The sequence below is a fragment of the Mustelus asterias genome, chromosome 20 (genome assembly GCF_964213995.1).
Source record: "Mustelus asterias chromosome 20, sMusAst1.hap1.1, whole genome shotgun sequence".
NCBI classification, from domain to species: Eukaryota; Metazoa; Chordata; class Chondrichthyes; order Carcharhiniformes; family Triakidae; genus Mustelus; species Mustelus asterias.
Window position 1 is genome coordinate 71,557,901 of NC_135820.1, and position 6,667 is coordinate 71,564,567.

Consider the following 6,667-nt stretch of genomic DNA (forward strand, 5'->3'; position numbering starts at 1 on the left):
GCTTGGAACTTGTTTGTCTCTCTTGTGGGGACCATAAATTGGATTCAATTGGATTTTGAATTTGGTTTCTAGAGCAAGCAAGGAATGGATTTGGAAGGGAGCAGCGAGGAATGGATTTGGAAGGGAGCAAGCAAGGAATGGATTTGGAAGGGAGCAAGCGAGGAATGGATTTGGAAGGGAGCAAGCGAGGAATGGATTTGGAAGGGAGCAAGCGAGGAATGGATTTGGAAGGGAGCAAGCGAGGAATGGATTTGGAAGGGAGCAAGCGAGGAATGGATTTGGAAGGGAGCAGCAAGGAATGGTTTGCCCGGTCCACTCTGAGCAATGGCTTTATAACTTTAAGGATGGAGTAAAATATTTAAAAAACAAAATCCTGTGTGCCTCCCTCACACCTGCCTCTAAAACCTAAAGCTCCCCCACCCCCTCCCACTCCTCACGAAGAGAGGGTAGTGGAGACAGATTCAATCGTGGCTTTCAAAAATAAGTTAGATAAGCACCTGCCCAATTCCTCCCTGCCCAAATGTACTGCTGTCTTCTTCATGGGTCTGCATGAGGTCCCAGCAGTACTCATGACTGAGTTTTGGAGCTTCAGGGGACTGCAAGAACTGTCGGCCAAACTGATCTGCTGGTAGCCCTTGAGGGCAGCACTTCCTTCCACTGAGAGGTAGAAGCTCCCCCATCCCCCCTCGAATCCACCCCCCCCCCCCCCCCCACCCGAGGGTGGGATTTCCCAGCCCTTCCCGCCAGCGGGATCTTCCGGCCCAGCCAGATTGCAAGTTGGAAAATTCTACAAACTACAAACGTGCACAGGCATGATGGGCCAGTTGGCATCTTTCTGTTCCTTCTTGTGTTATAAGATAACGTTTCAGAGTGCAAAATATAAGTCAGACTGTCAGAGATGCTGTCTTCCAAATGAAATGGTAAATCGAGTTCCAGTCTGCCCTCTTAGGCGCACATAAATAGCAGCAGATACCTGGGAACACCACCCACCTTCAAGTTCCCCTCCAAGCCATAAACCATCCTGACTTGGAAACATCTCGCCATTTGTTCGCTGTCGCTGGGTCAAGATCCTGGAACTCCCTCCCTATCAGCATTGTGGGTGTATCTATACCTCAGGGACTGCCGCATTTCAAGAAGGCAGCTTCATCACCAGCTTCTCAAGGGCAATTAGGGATGGGCAATAAATGCTGGCCTAGCCAGTGATGTCCACTTCCAATAAATTAATGTTAAAAGTATTTGAAGTAGAGCTAGGGGAGTTCTCACAAAGCCCTGGCCAATTTTGATCCATTAAACACCATGCCTGAAACAGATGATCATTTATCTCACTCTTGTTTATGGGATCTTGACCTGCACGAATTGGCCGTTGCATCCCCCATGGCACAACGGTGCCTACACTTAATCGTACTTCATTGTTTTGGATGTTGTGAATTTGTGAAAGATGTTTTCTTTCATTCTATACGGTTGGGACACAAAACCTTGTGATTAAGACCTATTTTTGGGGCCCAGTGGTTCAGGCTCTACTTTTCAGCTATTCTTATTTTATTTGAGAGTCAGGACCAAAGGTGGCACCTTTTTAATGTCTTCATTTTGTATCTGTAATGACTTCAATCAGGCCATTGAGGTTGGAGTATGAACTCCCTGATTAAGGATATTCCGTGCCCACTGGGGACCGCAGGGACTGGGGTGTATTATTGACCCCTTTAATCACATTTTAATTTGATGTTTTAAGTCTCCTTTCCACTTTGTCTTTGGGCGGTTCCCCTCCTTTTGGGGAGCTGCCCTTTTTGAGTTGCCCTTAAGTTAGTTTGATTTTGTTTATTTTGGTTCAACACAAAAGATATCCCTGATTAAGGATCCAATTGATGGGCCAATCAGGGAGTCTTTGCCTTGTACTTAATCAGGAGTGTCAGTTCCTCAGACACCCCCGGAGGTAGACTGCTGACTGCTAGCACTCTGTGTACCGCTGTTAGAGTTTGTAAATAAAGGGTCTTTGGTGACGGGACTTCTGCCTCTGAAGACTTATTACAGTATCCATGATGTCAAAAAGGATAAAAATGTAGACACGAAAAGTAAAAGCAAATAATAGTTTTTGGGCTACTTAATATATCAACAGAAACAATCTAGCGGGGGGGGGATTTTCCCATCCCACCCGCCATGGGAATCGTAGCGGGTGGGAGGAGGCAGACCATGTAAAGGTCCGTTGACCCTGTGTGGGATTTTCCAGTTTTGGGGCGAGCGCAGACGGAAAATCCCACCCATTATCTGGAAAGTTATACATGTAGGGCTGGTTTTTACATACCCACCACTGCTACCGCCCCCCCACTCCCCCCACCCCCACTCCCCCCACCCCCCCTTCCCTGGCCAGGTGTGTTTTCAGCGGGGGCACATAAAATGGGTTGGGTGGCTCACCCACCACCTTCCTGCACACCCCCTGAGCTGAACCCCCCACCCTCAATGAATTTAGCCCTCCCCCCACCAACCCAATATCTCTGTTGTGGAGCCATTCACAAAGTACGCTGTTGGCACTATCGAATGGGGATGCGGTTTAACAGGGACATTTTTTAAAGAGGAAATAGTTTTCAATACCACACTTGTTATTTGAATCTGTTTTGATCAAAAATTATCTTCAATCTTCTTTCAGGACGTGGGCAGCACTATTTATTTCCCACATTTACCTATTTTGTTTTAATCTACTTTATTTATCTTTTTTTATTAATTAGCGGGACATGGGCGTCGCTGGCTGGGCCAGCATTTATTGCCCATTCCGAGCTGCCCTTAGAGGGCAGTTGAGAGTCAACCACATTGCCATGGCTTTAGTACATGTAGGCCAGACCAGGTAAGGACGGCAGACTTCCTTCCCTAAAGGGACATTAGTGAACCGGATGGATTTTTCCGACAATCGACAATGGTTTTATGGTCATCATTAGACTTTTAATTCCAGATTTTTATTGGATTCAAATTCCACCATCTGCCATGGCGGGATTTGAACCCGGGCCCCCAGAACATAAACTGAGTTCCTGGATTAATAATCTAGCGAGAATACCACAAGGCCATCGCCTCCCCAGTAATTGGCTGTTGCATCCCCTGTGGTACAACTGCGCTGTGCTTCATTGCTTTTTAGATGGCCTGAATTTGTGAAAGGCATTTTCTTCCATTTGGACACAAAGCTTTGTGATTAGGGCCTAGGTTGGATTATGGACAGTACAGACTCGATGGGCCGAATGGCCTCATTCTGCACTGTTGGGATTCTATGATTCCTCTGTCTGTTTTGTCCACTCTCAGACCAGCAGTGTCTGATCCTTCTCCACACCTCAGAGCCTTGAGAGGCAGGCTTGGAACTGGGCCGTGTTCAGCTCACATGAATGATCTAAGCTTGCACAGATTCTAGGCAAAATGAGCAGAACGTACCTTGGTACACTTTGATGAGAATCAGGCTGGAATTAAATTGACCCCATACTTTCCATAATAGAATAGGATGTATAAGGACATCGACCAAGCTTCCTTACCTGCTTGCCCAAGTCTTGGGCCAGGATTATCCAGCCCCATCAACAGTGGGCATCATCGCGAGCAGGATGGAAAGGCGATGGCCTCGTGGTATTATCGCTAGACTATTAACCCAGAAACTCAGCTAATGTTCTGGGGACCCAGGTTCGAATACCACCACAGCAGATGGTGGAATTTGAATTCAGTAAAAATGTCTGGAATTAAGAATCCACTGATGACCCTGAAACCATTGTTGATTGTCATCTGGCCATCTGGTTCACTAATGTCCTTTAGGGAAGGAAATCTGCCGTCCTTACCTGGTCTGGCCTACATTTCTGTAGGCCCCCTTGCTTACCAAGAATCTACTCACCTCTACCTTAAAAATATTCGAAGGGCAAAGTTTTCTGCTCCCCCCACCATGTGTTTCGTGGTGATGGGAGGGGCCCGCCATTGGAGCCAGTGGAGGGGTCTTCTGGTCCCACCCGTTCTCAGTGGGGCTTCCCATCGAATGCACCTCCTGCCGTCGGGAAGCCCATGGCATGGGTGCACCATCAGCGAGATTGGAAGATCCCATCAGTGAGAATGGCCCGGAAAATTCTGGCCAAAGTCTCTACTTCCACCACCAATTGAAGTCTCACAACACCACATTAAAGTCCAACAGATTTATTTGGTGTCACGAGCTTTCGGAGCGCTACTCCTTCATCAGGTGAGTGGACCTCATCAGGCTTTTGAGGAAGGGAGTTCCAAAGACTCACGACCCTCTGAGTGAGAAAACTTTGCCACATCTCCGTTTGAAATGGGAGACCCCTTATTTTTAGTAAGTAGTCTCACAACACCAGGTTAAAGTCCAACAGTTTTATTTGGTAGCACGAGCTTTCGGAGCGTTGCCCCTTCATCAGGTGAGTAATTGCGTAGTCCGACAAGTTGACAATGGACTTCCCTGCAGTGGTACTATTTTCTACTGTGGTACCTGGAGAGGCTTGGTTGCTGCTGGTGATGATGCCGAGTTTCTCAAGTTTCCTGTTCTTGGTGTGCATGTAGATGGCGTAGTTCCATTGTCTTGTCTGCTTGGCAGTGGTCTGCGTCCTGAGCGCAAGTTGAGAATATGGACTCTATCTTGGTTTCCAGGTTGTGGCGTCTGCTGTAGAGCTGGTATATGAGGTGGTTCAGGAGCGTGAGAGAGGTGCGACGGCAAAGTCTCTCAGCATAGTCTGTGTTATAGTTCGACCTGAGTGGGTTCGTGATCTGTAATCCTTTCGGTATCTTGTCTGCTTTCTTGCATCTTAGGGGCAACGCTGCGAAGGGGCAACGCTCCGAAAGCTCGTGCTACCAAATAAACCTGTCGGACTTTAACCTGGTGTTGTGAGACTACTTACTGTGCCCACCCCAGTCCAACGTTGGCAACTCCACATCATGATTACCACCCTTATTTTTAAACAGCGACCCCTCGTTCTAGATTCCCCCACAGGAGGAAACATCCTCTCCACATCCACCCTGTCAATAGCCCTCAGGATCTTACGGCTGGAATTTTACCGCCTCACCTGCCCTGCAAGGCTCACAGAACGGAATTGTACATTGGCTTCGGAAGGGATTTTATGAGCCTTGACCAAGCAAGGCCCTATATGTTTCACTCACACTTTATGGTATTGTTGGTTAAGGGAGCAATATTACATTACAAAATGTGAGTCGCATGCTCAGGGTCTCGATAGAACTGCGTGGGTTGTGAGACAGAAGCAGTGTTTAAATTGTATGAGTCTGTTTTATGATCTTTATGGTTTGATATTTAATGGTTCCGCATAATCACCTTCAAATTTTAGCTGACTAAAGATTCATTTCCTTCCCTCCCCGCAGGTACTGTCATTTGGAGACCTCCATTCTTTGCCAGAACAAATTGGCTGAAAAAGTGATGAAAGTCTTGCAGTTCTCTTGGGCTGCCTACACTAAGCCTACTCCAAGCTGCTGGAAAGAATTACTGGTCCTCTTTCTGTTATGTTCCTGCATATGCACGATCAGCAGTGGCCTGCTGCACAACTGGATGTTCTCGTCTCTGAAGTATGGAGCGTTCTTGTGCAATTTGATAACCTGCATGTTCACGGGGACAACCTTCCTACTCCTCTTCCTGGTCCATCCCATGCGCTGCGTGTTCACCATGGTGATCCCCACGGTGGGCACGAAGCAAGGCCGCGATTTGCTCCTTTCCACCTGCTTCATGCTTGTCGCCATCAACATGATCCCCAACATCATGGGCAATGTCAAGATGATCCTCCAAGCGCTCCACTGCATCGCTCTGACCTCAACCGAAAGCCTCGTGAACTTCACCAACATCATAAGGGAGGTTAAAAATGTGCTGGATGCAGACATCACCGCGCTGGTGGACAAAATGTCAGAGAGCAGTGTGGTTACAAGGATGGAAGTAGCATGGAACTTTAGCTCAGATACCAATCAGTCCGCAATCAAGACCCATCTACAAACTGTTGGCAAAGAATTCCAAAGCAACTGTTTCACACTTCAGACCGTACTCAACGAGATCACTTTGAACACCAACAGAATACTAGCTGGCATTATTTTCTTCTATCTGGCCCTAACATCAGCCAGGTATCTCAAGTGCTACCTGACTGATTTGCAGTTTGACAATGTGTACATAACAAGCAGCTTGGCCAGGTTAGTGCAGAATAGCAAAGGGGTGCCGGTACCATGCCGAACCTCCACGAAGAAGCTCATCAGATCCACAGGGTTGAAGATGTCCTCGGATGAAACAGCCCGATGTGTGAAACAGATGCTGGTCAGCACCGCATACTTGGCCCTGAGTACAATTGTCATAGCAATAGACTACACCGTCTTCAGCCTCACCTCGCAGGTCCTGCTTTGGGTCGCTGACATTCCCCCTGTGCCAATAACTCTGGAACTCACGTACAATGTAAACATGACCGCTTTCTCTTTTCAGTTTGTTTTCCTTCCAGAGATGTGCTGGTTGGAATTATTACAGCAGACAAGTCAAAACTTGTAGCGCGGTGGCACAGTGGTTAGCACTATTGCCTCACAGCGCCAGGGACCCGGGTTCGATTCCCAGTTTGGGTAACTGTCTGTGTGGAGTCTGCATGTTCTCCCCGTGTCTGAGTGGGTTTCCTCCGGGTGCTCCGGTTTCCTCCCACAGTCCAAAGATGTGCGGGTTAGGTTGATTGGC